A 19831-nucleotide genomic window follows, 5' to 3' on the forward strand; every position below is an offset into this window, starting at 1 on the left:
AAATTTAAGCATGAGGTGTTTGTATTCAAGGAAACATCCTAAAACATATGCAAATATATACACACATATGTATAAAATAGCAAAAAGAAAATCAGAAGGGGAACACTCAGAACACTTGAAGTTAACTTAATAGAATATATTGTATCTTTCTTAGAGCAATTATTAAATGTTCAAAACATTATGAAAAATGTTGGATATAAAAGTAGCTCTTGAAAGAGAATTACAAATAGCAGGGTAGGTCAGGAATATCAAAATAATCTGCTTTAGATTTAAAAAGCAAAAGAATAAGATGAATTTGTTTACCTATATGGGTAAATTGTGTATATTCCTGTTTCATAAGGTTATGGGTTCATACACACTGCAGACTAAGAGGCCAGTCATGCTGTGTTCCAACATAAGTTTCTACCTGGAAATTTTCTGGACTCATCTTTCTGAGATATGCCTAAGTCAAGAATTGAGTGAGTGTCATGCTTTCCCCATTGACCAGCCTCATTATTCTGGAGTGCGTAGGCAAAGCAAAGTGAAAAGTGGTGTATTGTTACTTTAGGGGAAATACATATTTTAAAGGCTCTCAAAGTTTTTAATATATCTACTAAGCCTTGACTGGGGTTTTCAACATTTGTCCAGATGTGTGAGATACTCTTCCTCTTGTAGTTGGGACACTGCAGCACTTAGGTACAGGTATTGCTATAGCCACTATCATTACTTGGCAAACTCTGTTTACTGAAAACCAACCCTACAATTAGGACTGTGCCAGGAAACTTACAAGTACCTCATATACTTGCAAGGCAAAAGAGGTGCCCATGTTTCTTGGAGCAGTCATTGCTTAATATACTAGCTCAAGGTCTTTGAGAAATTCTTTTACTTTCTGAATCTCTCTCTCTCTCTCTCTCTCTCTCTCTTTTTTTCATGTGTAAACTGAGTCTTCTAGTGTCATTGACCTATAGAATTTTTTAGTATTCAAGTGCTCAACACATTGCCTGAAACACATGGTATCTGATAAGGCTTTAATATCTAGAATATTTTCAACAACCAAAAAACAACCTAATTCAAAATGGAGAAAGGGCTCAAAAAGGCTTCTCTCCAAAGAAGACATGCAAGTTGCCACTAAGCACATAAAAAGATGTTCATCACTAATCATTAGAGAAGTGAAAATCAAAAACTACAATGATATACTACTTGATTCCAACTAACATACTAACATGTATCCAATTAAAAAATAAATGCTGGTTTAAAACTTAAAAAAAAAATCCTAAAGTTAAAAAAAATCAAAAACTAAAATCATGGCATCTGATCCCATTATTTCATGGTAAATGAATGGGAAAAAGTGGAAACAGTGGCAGATTTTATTTTCTTGGGTTCCAAAATCACTGTGGACAGTGATTGCAGCCATGGAATTAAAAGATGCTTACCTCTTGGAAGAAAAGCTTTGACACCCTTAGGGTGTTGAAAAGTAGAGAAATCACTTTGGCAAATGAAGATCCTTTTAGTCAAAGCTATAGTTTCTCCAGTAGAGTTGGACCATAAAAAAAGCTGAGTGCCAAAGAACTGATGCTTTCAAATTCTGGTGCTGGAGAAGACTCTCGAGAGTCCCTTGGACTGCAAGGTGATCAAATCAGTCAAGCCTAAAGGAAATCAACCCTGAATATTCATTGGAAGGACTCATGCTGAAGCTCCAATACTTTGGCCACCTGATGCAAAGAGCCAACTCATTGAAAAAGACTCTGATATTGGGAAAGATTGAGGGCAGGAGGTATAGGGGCATAAGAGGATGAGATGATTTGATGGCATCACCAACTCAATGGACAGAAGTTTGAGCAAACTCAGAAAGATAGTGAATAGTGAAGGACAGGAAAGCCTGGTGTGCTTCAGCCCATGGGGTTACAAAGAGTCGGACATGACTTAGCAACTGAAAAACAATCCAAAACAAAAAAATACTGACAAGTATGTGGAGAAACTTGAACCCTTCTGTTCTGTTGGTGGGAATGTAAAATGATGTAACTCCTATGCAAATCAAAATGGTGGTTACAAAATGTTAAAAATAGAATTATCATATTATTCAGCACCTGTATTTCTGAGTCAAAAGAATTGAAAGCAGAGTCTTGAGAGGTTTGTTCACAACAGCATCATTTGCAATAGCTAAAATGTGAGTGACTGAAGTTCTGTGAATCCATGAATTAATAATCAAAATGCGGTACATATGCACATTATTCAGTCTTAAGGAAACTCTAACTTGCTACACTACATGTGATGCTTGGGGGTATTTAAGTGAGATGAACCAGTCACAAAATACTAATACTGTATGACTCCAGTTGTGTAAGGTATTCAGAGTAGTCAAAACCATCATGACAGAAAGTAGAATAGTATTTGCCAGGGGCTGGGTGAAAGAGGGAACAGATAGTTACTGTCTAAAGGATATAGAGTTCCAGCTGTGCAAGGTGAAGAGTTTTGAGGATGGAAGATAGTGATAGTTGCACAACAATATGAATGGACTTAATACCCCTGAACTGAATACTTAAAACTGATCAAAACGGAACATTTTGTGTGTTTTCCTACAATAAAAATTGAAAGAAAAAAAATCCTATCCGATTCTTTAGAACTTTGCTGATTCTACTACATACAGGACTTTGTACACTTTGAAGGCTGCCTGTGTACCTACCTCTAGCAATTTTAAGCATTTGGGGAAAGACTTTTACTCATCTTGTATCATTTTTAAGTTAATAACTTGTTAACTCAATAGTAATTTATTAAATCCCTTCTGATATGCTTGACACTATGATAAGCCTAATTTATCCTCCTGAATATTCATAACACATTCTTTAGATTTCAAAACCTTAACATATTCTTTAGATTTTAAAAATGCTTCCATTCATTTTGCTTTATTTAAGAAAGTGTTTTGAACTATTTTGGTTTTACCTTTTGGTAGTTGCTTCTGTGTAACTTGTCTGTTCATGGACAACACCATCAGTGTGTTACCTGTCTTTGATAGATTCTCTTTCTGTGCCTTCGTTTTTATCTTTTTTTTTTCCTGTTCTGAAGAAACTTAAAAAAATGTATCTAGTTCTTATTTTTATTTTTCTGCAATTCAAATGCTGTTCTTGAAAGCCTCCAATGTGAATTGTTTTGTTTCCTAGTTATCTTTTGTTACTTCACTCACATGGTTTTATTTCTCTTTTATCCTTTTACCCTGTTGTTTCTCTTTTTCTCTCTTTGGATTTATATTTTAGCCATGTATTCATTAATTCCTGAAATTCCTTTGGGTTGATATTATTTTAGTCATCTTTCCAATGATCTGCATTTTCATGCATTGAACCTAAATTATTCGTATTTTCTTTAGTACAAGTGAGAACTTTTATAAAGTGGCGCATAAATGGCGTTTCTTGCTCCATATCTGTTGCTATAATTATCAAATTCCTTAATAGGAATTTAAGGGATGATTCAAATTTTTTTTTTCTGATGCCTACTTTACAAGCAATAAAACTAAGGTAATCCGAAACTTGCCTAAGGAAACACAGCTAGTAAACAGTAAGCAGAGTTAGGCAGTTAGCTTATACCAGACGTTGCTTTTAGAGTTCATGGCATGGGACCCTGTCAAATACTTTTCTTTTACTATTTATTTACAAATACTATAAACAGAGAAATGCATATATAGCATAAGTTTACCACTTAATGAATATTTATAGAAGGAACACACTTATATAACCAGCCCCTAAAATATGACCAGCTAACCAGAAGCTTGCTCTTTCTTTTTCCTCTTCCAGTCTTCTACCAGACCTTGTGGTTTATCAAGGTTCTACTTTTAACAGTAAAGAATAATTTGTTTGTTTTTGTACCTTATAAAAATGGAAAATACAGGATCTACTTTGCTTTATTTCTTTATTCAGTCAGTTCAGTTCAGTCACTCAGTCATGTCCAACTCCACAATCCCGTGGACTGCAGCATGCCAGGCTTCCCTGTCCATCACGAACTCCTGGAGACTGCTCAAACTCATGTCCATCGAGTCAGTGATACCATCCAACAATCTCATCCTTGTCATCCTCTTCTCTTTCTGCCTTCAATCTTTCCCAGCATCAGGGTCTTTTCCAATGAGTCAGTTCTATGCATCAGGTGGCCAAAGGGTTGGAGCTTCAGCATCAGTTCTTCCGATGAATATTCAGGACTGATTTCCTAGGGTTGACTGGCTGGATCTCCTTGCACTCCAAGGGACTCTTGAGAGTCTTCTACAAAACTACAGTTCAAAAGCATCAATTCTTTGGCACTCAGCTTTCTTCACAGTCCAATTCTCACATCCATACGTGACTGCTGGAAAAATCATAGCTTTGACTAGATGGACCTTTGTCCACAAAGTAATATTTCTGCTTTTTAATGGGCTGTCTAGGTTTGCCAGAGCTTTTCATCCAAGGAGCAAGTGTCTTTTAATTTAATGGTTGCAGTCACCATCTGCAGTGATTTTAGAGTCCAAGAAAATAAACTCTTGTCACTGTTTTATTGTTTCCCCATCTATTTGCCATGAAGTGATGGAACTGGAGGCCATGATCTTAGTTTTCTGAATGTTGAGATTTAAGCCCACTTTTGCACTCTCCTCTTTCACTTTCATCAAGAGGCTCTTCAGTTCACTTTCTGCCATACGAGTGGTGTCATCTGTATATCTGAGGTTATTGATATTTCTCCCAGCAATCTTGACTCAAGCTTGTGCTTCATCCAGCCCAGCATTTTGCATGATGAACTCTGCATATAAGTTAAATGAGCAGGGTGAGAATATATAGCCTTGACGTACTCCTTTCCCAATTTGGAACCAGCTCATTGCTCCATGTCCAGTTCTAACTGTTGCTTCTTGAACTGCATACAGATATCTCAGGAGGCAGGTAAGTTGGTGTGGTATTGCCATCTGTTTAAGAATTTTCCAGTTTGTTGTGACCCACACAGTCAAAGGCTTTGGCATAGTCAATAAAACAGAAGTAGATATGTTTCTGGCATACAGTCCATGGAATTCTCCAGGCCAGAATACTGGAATGGGCAGTCTTTCCCTTCTCTAGGAGATCTTCCTAACCCAGGATTGAACCCAGGTCTCCTGCATTGAAGGTGCATTCTTTACCAGCTGAGCCAGAAGGGAAGCCCATTTCTTTCTTAAAAGATATTCATCATATCCATCTAGTAATTTTTGTTGCTATGCAATATTGCCATTGTGGGCATATTCTTCAATTTTTCCATTCTAATGTTGATATGAATAGTTGTTTTTTTTCCTATAACAAATATTGCTTTATTCCTATATTTTCATTTTGCTTAACATTTCCAGTAAGTATAACCATAGGCTTCCTGGGTCATATCATGTGTTTTATTAGATTACCCTGAATAGTGTAATGGATGTGCAAATTAACTCACCAACAGTGTGTTAGAACTCTGTTTTATTGATAGCTTGAATATCTCACAGCCAGTGGTTGGCGCTTATCTTTTAATTTAAGCCATTCATATTTCATTTTACTATGATGTCTAAAGTTGAATATATTCATAAATTTATTGCCTTTTTTTTTTTTTTTTATAAAGAGACGAGCCTTTTTTCCCATTTTTTTCTGTTGGGTTCTGTGACTTTTTCTTAGTAATTTGTAGGTGTTCTTCACAAATTGTAAATTGCAATGCCTTTGTCATATGTACTGCTGCCAGTATGTTCTGCCAGTAATTTGCCTTCTACTCTTATGTTAATGTCCTGTAGGGAACATACATTTTTGTTTTAGTACATTTTGGTATGTTTTCCTTCTTGTTATAGTTTTTGTTTTCTATTAAAGGGCTTTATTCACTCTACAGTAAAATGATGTCCTCTAATTTTTGTGTTCAAAAAAGATTTTTTACCACTTCTTGTATTTATATCTGACATCAATTTGGAACTTATTTTTTAAATTTAATTTTATTTATTAAACTTTACAATATTGTATTAATTTTGCCAAATATCGAAATGAATCCGCCACAGGTATACCTGTGTTCCCCATCCTGAACCTTCCTCCTTCCTCCCTCCCCATACCATCCCTCTGGGTCATCCCAGTGCACCAGCCCCAAGCATACCGTATCGTGCATTGAACCTGGACTGGCGACTCGTTTCATACATGATATTATACATGTTTCAATGCCATTCGAACTTATTTTTAAGAAATGAAATTAATGTCTCTATATATCTTCTAATCTGAATTACCTAGGTGAGATGACCATTTCCCCCCACTTTACTGCAGCTAACTTTGTCAGTGTGAGAAGTCTAGCATAATTTTTGTTATTTATGTGTATACTAATTCTAGATGTTTGGTTTTTGAATGCTTATTTTTTACAATTTAATGCTCTTGTAAATGGTATCATTTACAATTTATTTGTGTGTGTATGTAGAATAACATTTTGGAGTATTTAATCATGTGTTCTGTGACTTTGATACATAGACCAATTACTATTAATGTTTTGTCTGATATCATTTTGATTTTCTAGATAAGCAGACTTGTCTTCCATAAAGTATAATTTTATTATTTTAAAAGCCATAGGGTGTTTTTTTCATTGTTTTATTTCATTTGCTAGTACTCCTAGCATAATATGAAATAGAAGTTGTAATTTTTAAACTTAACAACACACAACAAGAGAGGAGTGGGCTTAGTTTTATTCAGTGTCTTACTGAGGACTGTAGACTGGGAGACAGCCTTTCAGTAACTCTGAGTATATTGCTCTCAAGAGATAGGGGAAGAGCCAGTAGATATATGAATTTGGGGGCTAGGAAATGCATGTAGTCAAGCACACATCTTCTAAAATATTACTGCTAATCATGAAAAACAGATATATTAAGTTAATGATTTTAGTCTTTTTCTGTGTATGGGAAGATGCAACAATCTGGGGTCACCTAGAAATGCTTCCTGAGATGTACATTTTACGTGTCTAGAGGTCTGTTTATCCAAAGCACACAATGGTTCATCCTGTTTTTTTCATCCTGAATTCCAGTCAGGGCATACTGTGGGTGGGTTACTGTAGTAGGTTTCTACTAAATTCTTGTATAACTGGATTATGAGTGACAATTTTTGTTCTTTTTGAAATTCACATGTAATAGAGATTATTTTCTGTTGCCTACTCTCAAGGGGGAAGCTTTTCAGTATTTAAGTATTGTGGGTTATCAGAAGTCACCTGTCAAGTGTTGGCAATCACGTCTGGTTCTGTGTGAGAGGGTAGCAATCATCTTCCTTCCTATCACTCAGTGTTTTTTTTTGTTTTTGTTTTTTTTTTTAATAATCTGTCTCATGTTTTCACTAACCACTCTGTGGCTGTCACTAACATTGTCATCACGGTTACACTGGTAGTTCTTTTTTTCTGTAATGAAGTCACCAATCCAGATTCCATGGAGAGATTCTGATGGAGGGTACTTCCTTCAAGATGATATACAAAGGTACAGAGACCTCATGGTTGAGTTCAAAATTTGTTTCTAGACAAATTGATGGCCAAGACACATTATATACTCCTCAGGTATTGCTCTCCCAGCATCCACCAGAATAATATGATATCCTCGAACACTTCCTAACCCAGTGCCACTCAGCTCTGTGTCCACTGCTTTTGAGGGTTTCCTGGGGTCTTCCTCTCTAGTTGGTATGCAATTTAAATTGTGAAGATTTTCCAGAACACTGACGTTCACAATGTTTTCTATTTCTTTGGAATAAGAGTGGCATCTTCAGCCTTAACTAGCTTCCTGGATTCTCTGGCTGCTAAAGGAATTGATATTTTTAACTCCAATATCTTCTGCCTCTGAGCTCATGAAGAGATTCATCTGATCTACTATATAATGTCCAAGTCATTTTTTTGCCTCATTCAGGCCAAGAGTTTCTCTTATTAATAGAATTCAAATAAAATCTGAAGCTAAGGAATATAATTCACATTCTGAGTAGGGGAAATTTTGCAAGCAGTCTTTAAAATTCTGCTTCTTCACAATTTGCCATTGTTCAGCTCAGAAAGCAAAGCTGTAGAATCTCTTAATATTGTGGTAATTAATACTCAATGTGTGATGTCTCATTTTATTCAATTTATACTTAGTGTGCCCTGCCAAAATGTAATAAAGAAAACACTTAAAAAGCCACAAAGGCATAAATTATTAAAACATTTCCTCCTGAAGCATGATTTTAAATAATACTTAGTGCAATGTCATCTAGGGCATTTGGAGATTATAGTTTACTAATAAATATCTTGGCTGAGGTTCATTCTGCAGGCAGGGATAAATGCAAGTTAGATGTATCTGTCTTCAAAGGTGAATAGATGCCTGCACAGGAAGGGTGTTGGATGCCTTTCATCTGTCCTAAGAAAGCTTGGTTGGTGAGACTTTCCGGAAAAATTGAAGAGAGTAGTGAAGGGTGGGAACTAGGAGCATCCCTGACCCCAAATCCTTTCAGAAAGGATACTTACTCCAGGATAAGGATAAGCAGAGAACAAGTAGAAGACATGTTCTCAAGATTTGTTAGGATAGGGAGAGAAGATACGGAGAGTGCTAGAGGTAGAGAGATGCCGGCCTCTGCGGAGATCAGATAGTAGGAAAGAAGAAAACCAAAGGTCATGGGTCATGGTTTTTACTGATTTCTCTTTTTTTTTAAATCTTTAGATGTGAATAGAATGGTCTCTTAATAGTTTCACAGCAAAAAGTCTGTGTTTTCCTAAATTGCTTAGTATTTTTCCTACTTTTCTGATCAAAATGAAGAAATATTAAATGTTCCAATGATACTGGACACAACAGAAACAGAAAAGGCCTATTTATAATGTCATATTTTGTTGAAAAGCTTTCGCAGGTCCCAACTATAAACCCCATACAGAGCTCACAGGGGAAAAAAGAAGGAAAGGTGATATGGACTGCTTTAGCCAGAGTGAGCCTTTCTGTAGCACAGGTGCTGAAGTTACTGTTTACAAAAGGCATGAGGTTGTTCTCCAGACAGGGGCATGTACAGCAGCTCTTGATCCCCTTATGGAGGCTGTTTTTAAGGGTGTGACTCCACTCTGCCTGGAACAAGTATCTTTTCTGAAAGGCTCTCCAGGAGTATCCTGGGAAATTCTGTCATATCCAAATGTGACTTGCTGTTTGGAGAGGAACTCATAGAGATAACTCAATTAAAAGCAGTTTTACAGCTTAAAACTAAAATATAATACTTCCAAATGCATTCTCTATTTAAAAATGAGTAGGTCAGACTTGGTACTTCAACATTCCATTGCCTTATCCTTTAATTCCCCTATATTTTTCTATCTATCCTTCTTTACATTCATTCTCCCTGGAGAGTCTATTTCAAATCATTTTGAGATACGTAACAAAAATAACTTTTGTGCCTACATACTTTGGTTCTTGTTCCAATCGGAACTTGTTAAAACAAAATAAAAAAAAATGGGATTAGTTCTCACTGGTTGAAGCTTAGTTTTTCTACTATGTTTAAAGTGAGTAGAGGGACTTGTAACTGACAGCTTGTCTTATTTTAAAATCTGAAACTTTGTACAGGAAATATTTAAGATACTTTTATTGTAGCATTTTTGTCATAGGAAAGAATAAGGAATAACTGAAACTACCAAAAATAAAAGAATAGTTGTATACATGATGGTGTATCAACATTGTATTAATGGAATGCTATGCAGTTGTTCAAAAGCATAAGATAGAACTACATAATAATATGAGAAGATTTATAAGTCTTAAATGAAAAGGGAAAATTACAGACTAATATGAGCAATCCGAAACCATTTAGTAAACTCTCAATAATGTATACACATAAATATAAGACACACATACATGCATGTACGGAAGTATATCTGAAAGGGTGCGCGTCAAAATGATAACTATGAGTACTTCTGAGAATGTCCTGGAACTGTGAATGGAAAAAAGACATAGATAAAAGAGTATTATGTCATGTGTGATAAATAAAAAGAATACAAAGACAATAATAATCTATATGTTACCTCTGAGAATTAACCAGAGTAACATCTTGTCTATTTGTTTTTGCTCTTTTTGGTTAAAAGTTACATGCAAATTATAAAGATTTTAAACAATGATGAAAAATATCAAAGTGAATTTGAAAGTTAAAATAAATCCTAATCTTTATATTAGGTGAACATGATTCCAGACAGCTCTAAGTATGTAAATATGCAGATACACATTCATTAAAAATAATTAAAATCAAAATTCATAAAAGATGCATTAATGCCAAGTTCACTTAATTATAAGAGGGAGAAACTGAAACAGTTGCTGAATTTCAAGTAAATGTCTCATCACAAGATGTACCATTTCTTAATTTATTCCTTTAAGGTTAAGATAAAGATATTAAAGATGAGGATAGAGTCATTATGGGTTTCTTGTTTTGGTTTTAATGTTTATTTTTAGACTAAGATTTTTCTATGAAAGATGAAAATTGCTCTCTCACATTAGTTCCTATAATCCCTTTCCTTTAACTGTTTATTTTTGCTAGCAATGCTAATATTTCAGAGAAGGCAATGGTACCCCACTCCAGTACTCTTGCCTGGAAAATCCCATGGATGGAGGAGCCTGGTAGGCTGCAGTCCATGGGGTCGCTAGGAGTTGGACATGACTAAGCAACTTCACTTTCACGCATTGGAGAAGGAAATGGCAACCCACTCCAGTGTTCTTGCCTGGAGAATCCCAGGGACAGAGGAGCCTGGTGGGCTGCCGTCTCTGGGGTCGCACAGAGTTGGACACGACTGAAGCGACTTAGCAGCAGCAGCAGCAGCATGCTAACATTTTACTGTTTTTAACATTTTGTTCTGTGATTATTAGTTCAATTTAATACAGAATCTAAATAAGAATGGATCTGCTTCTCACCATCAGTTCCCTTTTAAAAATCAGTTTCTTCAGTCCTGAGTTCTTTGTTTATACTGCTATACTTTAGACAGATTTTGAAAGATTTTTTCCCCCAAAAAATGAGTTTATAGGCATTTTATTCACTGAGGAATTCATATTTGGGCCTCTTAGGTAGCTGTTATCCACACTTTCAGAACACAGATGTTCATCTTTTATTTTTTGTTATTGACTTTTTATGTAGGAAAGTCTGAGACTTGTTATATTTAAGGGATTTCTGTGAAAAATTTACTTTTTCTTCATATATGACAGAAAATTTTGTTCTTATTCTTAAGTAAAGTAGCATAACTTGTATGAGTTAGGATTAAGTGCTGATTGTCAAATTTTTATAATAGACTGTATGTTCCTCTAATATTGAAGTCATGTATGGATGTGAGAGTTGGACTGTGAAGAAAGCTGAGCGCCGAAGAATTGATGCTTTTGAAGTGTGGTGTTGGAGAAGACTCTTGAGAGTCCCTCGGACTGCAAGGAGATCCAACCAGTCCATCCTAAAGGAGATCTGTCCTGGGTATTCATTGGAAGGACTGATGCTGAAGCTGAAACTCCAATACTTTGGCTACCTGATGTGAGGAGCTGACTCACTTGAAAAGACCCTGATGCTGGGAGGAATTGAAGACAGGAGAAGGGGAGACAGAAGATGAGATGGTTGGATGGCATCACCGACTTGATGGACATGGGTTTGGGTGGACTCTGGGAGTTGGTGATGGACAGTGAGGCCTGGCATGCTGCGGTTCATGGGGTTGCAAAGAGCCGGACACAACGAGTGACTGAACTGAACTGAATATTCCAGTTTTAAAAATCAATTTTAGGGAAATATAAATATTTCAATTTCTTGAACTCTTTTGCTAATTGACACCAAATTTTACTGGGGGACATCTTTAAAATGTCCTCTAATTATTTGATCTGTACTTACTTCTTCATATTTGAACATGTTATATTTTTTCTTCTGTACTAATTTAACATTTTAGTGGCAACTATGTTTCATGCTTTTTACAAGTTGTTCATCAAGTCAACCTTGATACTGAATTTATCTGAGGTTTATACTAATCCCCCTCATCTACTTCTGTTGTTTTTTCCTCTTGTCTTTAAGGTCCTCTTTCATTAAATGGAATTTTTGTTGGTGTTTCTATTGTGGTGAGACTTGAGGAGATCTAATTAAAAATAAAACCTCCTCCGAACTCAGAAAACTCCTGCAAAACATTAAGGATAAAGAATGTCTTACTATTGAATAAATATTAAACCAGAATGGGACAGACTTCACAGGCATGGCTTCCCTCATGTGTGCAGTAGGATAACAATAGTAGGTAACCTTTCCCAATTTTTGCCATGTTTCCCACTCAAAGCTAATTGGTTGACATTCAGCAGTGCATTTAGTTCTCATAAAATCTTTATAAGGTGATTTTTAAAAAATTCTCATTTTACAATGAGGCTCAGAAATAAGAGAAACATATATTGTCACACAACTGGTGGAGACTGCATTTAAGCTTAGGTTTCTCCAACTCTAAAAGCCTATTCTAACCACTTTGTCTTATTGCTTTCTTCCTTCCAAAGTTGTTTATGATACATCAGTAATACAACTTACATTAGAATATATAAATATTAAAACAGCATGTCATTATTTTATTTTTGTCCTTGCATTAAAACCTATGTGATGTTTCCTTTTGTCACAGAAAACTCTCTGAGCCTTGTAAAATGAAGTATTATACTGAGCAGTATAAAATGAAGGTTACTACTGAAGTTTTTATCTTGAATATGATTTACTTACTTATTCATTTTACACTTATTCAATACAATTTTTTAACTCCTTTACATGACAGAAACCTTCCTACATGGTAAGAAGAGATTATGAACTAATAAAAACTCCCCTCAAATTCCACTGGGAGTGATTATAAATAAAAACATTAAAATTAAAGAAAATATATCTAAGAAATAAGGAATGTAAAAGATTTTCTTTAAGGAAAAAAGATGTGGTATTTCAAGAGGTGATTTTAAAACAGAAATTTGAATAAAGTGAGGGTGAGAGGTGATTGCAACCATGAAATTAAAAGATGCTTACTCCTTGGAAGGAAAGTTATGACAAACCTAGACAGCATATTAAAAAGCAGAGACATTACTTTGTTAACAAAGGTCCCTCTAGTCAAGGCTATGGTTTTTCCAGTGGTCATGTATAGATGTGAGAGTTGGACTACAGAGGAAGCTGAGTGCAGAAGAATTGATGCTTTTGAACTGTAGTGTTGGGGAAGACTCTTTAGAGTCCCTTGAACTGCAAGGGACTTCAACCAGTCCATCCTAAAAGAGATCAGTCCTGGGTGTTCATTGGTAGGACTGATGTTGAAGCTGAAACTCGAATACTTACGCCTGATGCGAAGAGCTGACTCATTTGAAAAGACCCTGATGCTGGGAAATTTTGAGGGCAGGAGGAGAAGGGGACGACGGAGGATGAGATGGTTTGATGGCATCACTGACTCAATGGACGTGGGTTTGGGGGTACTCCAGGAGTTGGTGATGGACAGAGAGGCCTGGCCTGCTGCGGTTCATGGGGTTGCAAAGAGTCGGACACGACTGAGCGACTGAACTGAACTGAACTGAGAGAGATGTTAAGGCCTAAGGAGGTAACTTTCCAGGTCATGTAAACGCACATTTAGAGGTCATGATATGAGAAATAATTTAGAATGTCCAATAAATAATAGGTTGAGTTGAAATGGATTAGAAATGCTTTGCAGATTTTGTCCTGGCACATTTTTTAAAAAATCTTTCATGTTATATTTTTCTTTATTTTGTGTTAGAGAACACTTAAATTCTTGGTCACCTGCAAGTTATTAAGTCAGAGTGACTTAATGATGCTAGCAATGGCTATGCAGTTGGAGTTTATACATTATATACTCGGTGTATTTTCGAGCTCTAGTTTTGTGGAAAATAACTCCCATATCACCCTTATTCCATTCTCATCTATATGATTATCAATAAGGAAGTAGCCATTTTGAATTATATGAACCCTTATTGCAGAGTGGCCTCTGATCCAAAATTTTTGTGTCTTCCTCTCAATAATGTATTTAGCACCAAAAAAAAGGTGTCAGAGCTGTTTTCTTTTTTTCTAATTACTGAAGGAAAAAAGACAAAGCTGTGGAATCCCTTCTTGTTCCTTTCTACTATGTGGAAATTGTGTGTAAAAGAGAAATAAGATGAAGAACTATAAACAGGAAAATATACATTAGTGGTAGGAGAAAGTACTGCTGATATATATTCAATCCCTAGTTCTATTTCTTCCTGAAGTCTTGCAGTCTTCCCAGCACTGAATTACCTGAGATAGTACAATATTTTTTTTTTCCTTTTGATTAGGTTATTTTGGACTGAGTTTATTTAACAAAACTATACTACTGCTTTTTTACATGTACAATTTGATCTGATTATAGAAATAAGTGTTAGTTGCTCAGTCATTTCTGACTCTTTGTGACCCCATAGACTAGTCTTCCAGGTTCCTCTGTCCATGGAATTCTCAAGGCAAGAATACTTGAGTGGGTTGCCATTCCCTTCACCAGGGGATCTTCCCAACCCAGGGATTGAACCCAGGTCTCCTGCACTGCAGGCAGATTCTTTACTGTCTGAGCCATATAGCCCTATATGAAAAGGTATTGTCTTAAGGCATTTGTATCAGGTTCCTCATCTATAAAGTCTGAATGTCTTTATAAGATCACGTAAGTAGTAAATTGAATACCTTCATTCAGATTGCTAAGGCACAGAAAATCAGGTAGAAAAATAGTGATGACAGATTTAGTATATAGGACTTGCATTACTGACAATTTCTTTGACTTTTTATACCTAAAGATTGAAGGCAAAGGGAGAAGGGGTTGGCAGAGGATGAAATGGTTAGACCGAATCACTGACTCACTGACTATGAATCTAAACAAACCCCAAGACACAGTGAAGGACAGAGGAGCCTGGCATGCTGCTGTCCATGGGCTTGCAGAGTTGGGCATGATTTAGTGACTGAACAACAAGAGCAATGGATGGCACGGGAATTTAATTCAGATGATACTAACCTGCAGGGTTACAGTTGGGCATATTAAATTGCATGCCAGTGAATACAGGAAGGGAACTGAGGAGAGATGCAGATGAACACATGTTCGCTGCTCATTGCTGTTCAGTCACTAAGTCATGTCTACTTTTTGCAGTTGCTTCATTATCTTGTGGTTCTTGATCATGGATTTGGTTGTTTTTCTAAGGACAATGGGCTTCTCTTATGGCTCAGTGGTAAAGACTCTGCCTGTCAATGCAGGAGACACATGAAATGCAGGATCAATCCCTGGGTTGAGAAGATCTCCTGGAGGAGGAAATGGCAACCCACTCCAGTATTCTTGCCTGGAAAATTCCATGGACAGAAGAGCCTGGCAGGCTATAGTCCATGAGGTCACAAAGAGGTGGACATGACTGACCACACAAATACAAGCAGTCTGTCTACAGTTTAGGTACCTGCCTATCTTTGGGCTTCCCTGGTAGCTCAGCTGGTAAAGAATTTGCCTGCAGTGAAGGAGACCCTGGTTTGATTTCTGGATCAGGAAGATCCCCTGGAGAAGGGATAGGCTACCCACTCTAGTATTCTTGAGCTTCCCTGGTGGCTCAGACAGTAAAGAATCTACCTGCAATGCAGGATACCTGGGTTCGATCCCTCTTGGGAAGGTCCCCTGGAGGAGGGCATGACAACTCACTCCAGTATTCTTGCCTGGAGAAACCCCATGGATAGAGGAGCCTGGCAGGCTACAGTCCATGTGGTCACAGAGTTGAACAGGATTGAAGGACTAATCATAGCATAGCTAAGTCCAAGTAGGTTAAAATTCAGTATGTTTGAAAGAGGAAGTTTGGTTTTAGAGAAGGAATGACATCAGCTGCTGGGATAGTAGAAGTGCAGACAGACTGCACTAGAAGAATACTTTTTGAGTGTTTTTTTATTTAAATTCTCTGGCTCATTACTTCCACTAACTTCCTACTCATAAATTGACCTCCGTTGGTATGTATTGTCTCAATTTTCTCTTCTGTTAAAATGAAAAAATGTGCCACTTAAATCTAATTATTCTATTGTGTATCTCTACTTATCCTAGCCTCCTATTTAGAAATTCTGCCCCCTGGTTAGACCACATTCTTTCCTATATTTTCCTATATTTTCACTTCACACACACACACACACACACACACAGCAAAATGTAATTTTCTTCAAGTTCCTGTCTTGTTTCTAATTTCTCTTTATAGAAGAAATATTTTGAAGAGTGGCATATATTGGCTCCATTAATCATTTCTCATCTGTTATTCCCATGGCCACAAATACTGTTCTATGATGAAATTCTGATTGATTTTTCTTAATCCTTATTATCCTCAAACTCAGTTCAGTTCAGTGCACTCAGTCATGTCTGACTCTTTGTGAGCCCATGGACGGCAGCATGCCAGCCTTCCCTGTCTATTACCAACTCCTGGAGCTTCCTCAAACTCATGTCCATTGAATCAGTGATGCTATGCAACCATTTCATCATCTGTCATCCCATTCTCCTCCCACCTTCAATATTTACCAGGATCAGGGTCTTTTCAGATGAGTCAGTTCTTCACATCAGGTGGCCAAAGTGTTGGAGTTTCAGCTTCAACATCAGTCTTTCCAATGAATATTCAGGACTGTTTTCCTTTAGGATGGACTGGTTGGATCTCCTTGCAGTCCAAGAGACTCTCAAGAGTCTTCTCCAACACCACAGTTCAAAAGCATCCATTTTTCTGCTCTCAACTTTCTTTATAGTCCAACTCTCACATCCATACATGACTATTGGAAAATACAAAGCTTTGACTGGATGGACCTTTGTTAGCAAAGTAATGTCTCTGCTTTTTTTAATATGCTGTCTAGGTTGGTCATAACTTTTCTTCCAAGGAGCAAATATATTTTAATTTCATGTCTGCAGTCACCATCTGCAATGATTTTGGAGCCCCCAAAAATAAAGATTTGGATTAAAGATTTACTGAGTATGGCCCCATCTATCAGAACAAGACCCAGTTTCCCCCTCAGTCAGTCTCTCCCACCAGGAAGCTTCCATAAGCCTCTTATCTTCCTCCATCAGAGGGCAGACAGAATGAAAACCACAATCACAGAAAAACTAACTAATCTGATCATATGGACCACAGTCTTGTCTAACTCAATGAAACTATGAGCCATGCCATGTAGGGCCACCCAAGACAGACGGGTCATGGTGGAGAGTTCTGTCAAAACATGGTCCACTGGAGAAGGGAATGGCAAACCACTTCAGTATTCTTGCCTTGAGAACCCCATGAATAGTATGAAAAGGCAAAAAGATAGGAAACTGAAAGATGAACTCCCCTCAAACTCAGGGTAGAATTTAACATTACTGAACATTTTTTATTCCTTAAAATATCATCTTAGTTTTTCTCCCAACTCTAAACCATTTCCTCATTATTTATAATTGATCTCAGTTTTTAAATTACAACCAATATTTATCTTTCTCTCACTCTGTACACTCTCTTGAATCACCGGTACTTCCATGGCTTCTGTGGCTGTTAGTATTCTGATTAGTCTGCATTCTGTTTCTCCATCTAGGCTTAGCCTCTCATCTAGATATTAAATATATCCTTTGATGAGTGTGACACCACAAATGAGACTATAATATCCCTCCCCCCCAACAATGACTATCAATACCAACAAAGTTTCTTAAATCAGAAAATGAGAAGTCATTCTTGACTCCTTTTTCCCCATTGGCTTTACATGTTTAAGAGCATCAGGTTAACCATGTAATTACAACCTTACTCTCTCCATCTCCACTGTCATAGATATCTTGAGGCACCATTCAAGTCTCTTCTTCAGAACGTAGTCACTGTTCTTTCAGTTTCCAGAGGTATTGCCTGGTGCTAGCTCCCATGAGTGTCTCTGTTGCAACGGCCCCCATTTGAGGGATTTAATTTCATTCAGTGTTAAGCTCCTCCCCACATACAGCCCATAGCCTGTGACAGGTTCATTTGCTTTAAAAAGGAAAAACACTCTTGCCTCAATGTGAAATTGCCTCAGGGATTCCCAGGTGGCGCTAGTGGTAAAGAACCCGTCTGCCAGTGCAGGAGATGCAAGAGACGTGGGCTCCATCCCTGGGTTGGAAAGCTCCCCTGGAGGAGGAAGTGGTGAGTATGCTTGCTGGGAGAATCCTGTGGACAGAGAAACCTGATAGACTACAGTCCATAGGGTCACAAAGAGTCAGACAGGACTAAAGTGACTTAGCATGCAGGATTTTTAAGGGCTAGTTGAGACCTGTGTTTTATCTGCAGCATCATTTAATCTCTTCCTCTGCCCAAACCTTCTTCACTCACCCAGCTTCTCCAATAAAGACCTGCATATTGGTCTATTTGTAAGAATCTGTTGTGAGATTAACTATCACTTTTTCCTGCACTAGTTTCTCTTGCTTGCCTCCTTGACTCTACTTTTGTTCTTCTGGTAAATTTGCCACACTGCAGCTAAAGTGATCATACTAATATCCCACTTGGTTCTGTGGAATCTTTGCTAAAGACAATAACATAAATTCCAATTATAGTTAGGAGAGATTTTAACATCTTCTACTTTACATGATAAATGTGAGATCAAGGAGTATGCCTGTCTTATAAATTCCATAATCTCAAATGCCTGACATTTAGTAAATACTTAATATTTTAATATAAATAAATGATTGGTTATGTACCCTATGCCTGAACTCCTTTATCAATAATAGTGAGGAAAAAAAAAAAAAAAACCTAGTAAACCAAATAATCTAATCCTACCTTCTGCTTTGCCTTGAATTAGCTACATGATCTTATGTCACTTTGGAAGAATTTTGCAAGCAATGTAATTAGGAGATTTTTCAGATAGCTGATTTCCAAGAAGTCTACAAGAATGATATTATGCAGTGTTTATGTCTATCAAATTATTTATCAACCTGTGTCTGAGTTCACAAGTAAGCAAGTGAAGAATATAAGAACAGTTTACAATGATCAATAAAGTATCATTTTTACTTGTCTGAATTATTTATATTGCCCTTAAAATGAGAAAACGCTCCCCTATCTCTGTCCCCATCACTCTTTGAGTACTGAATTGGGCACCTGGAATACATGTGCCAGATATTCAATACATGAGTACTAAGCAGAGGTTAACTAATGTCTCCAGGATAAAGCAGAGCAGAGATTTAAACAAAGCTGTGTAGATTTTGGTTAGCTTGTAATCACTAAGATGTACTTTGTAGAAGGTCACAGTGGTCAAACCATAATTGCAATGTAAGATTATTTTTCTTGCTGAGTAAGTGAGTCAAAATGTAAATGTTCATATGTTGAGGAAATATCTGTCAATTTCATGTTTATAAAAAAAAGAGCACTGGTTGGCCTTCAGTCAGTTCAGTTCAGTTCAGTGGCTCAGTCATGTCCGACTCTGCGATCCCATGAATTGCAGCACGCCAGGCCTCCATCACCAACTCCCGGAGTTCACTTAAACTCATGTCCATCAAGTCGGTGATGTCATCCAACCATCTTATCCTCTGTCATCCCCTTCTCCTCCTGCCCCCAATCCCTCCCAGCATTAGGGTATTTTCCAATGAGTCAACTCTTCACATGAGGTGGCCAAAGTATTAGAGTTTCAGCTTTAGCATCAGTTCTACCAATGAACACCCAGGACTGATCTCTTTTAGGATGGACTAGTTGGACCTCCTTGCAGTCCAAGGGACTCTCAAGAATCTTCTCCAACACCATAGTTCAAAAGCATCAATTCTTTTGGCTCTCAGCTTTCTTTACAGTCCAATTCTCACATCCATATACGATCACTGGAAAAACCATAGCCTTGACTAGACGGACCTTTGTTGGCAAAATAATATCTCTGCTTTTCAATATGCTATCTAGGTTGGTCATAACTTTCCTTCCAAGGAGTAAGCATCTTTTAATTTCATGGCTGCAATCGCCATCTACAGTGATTTTGGAGCCCCCAAAATAAAG

The 19831-nt window shown here is 37.1% G+C and overlaps 1 long non-coding RNA gene across 1 annotated transcript in view; it reads left to right on the top strand.

The window, feature by feature from the left end:
- The window catches only part of LOC123331367, a 52247-nt gene extending 40923 nt beyond the window's left edge, over window positions 1-11324 (top strand). Inside the window, exon 4 of the long non-coding RNA XR_006547957.1 lies at window positions 11182-11324. This is a non-coding gene — a long non-coding RNA (uncharacterized LOC123331367). The remainder of the gene's footprint in view (window positions 1-11181) is intronic.
- Window positions 11325-19831: the final 8507 nt, after the last annotated feature.

This window comes from Bubalus bubalis, chromosome 23, assembly GCF_019923935.1.
Source record: "Bubalus bubalis isolate 160015118507 breed Murrah chromosome 23, NDDB_SH_1, whole genome shotgun sequence".
Taxonomy (NCBI): domain Eukaryota; kingdom Metazoa; phylum Chordata; class Mammalia; order Artiodactyla; family Bovidae; genus Bubalus; species Bubalus bubalis.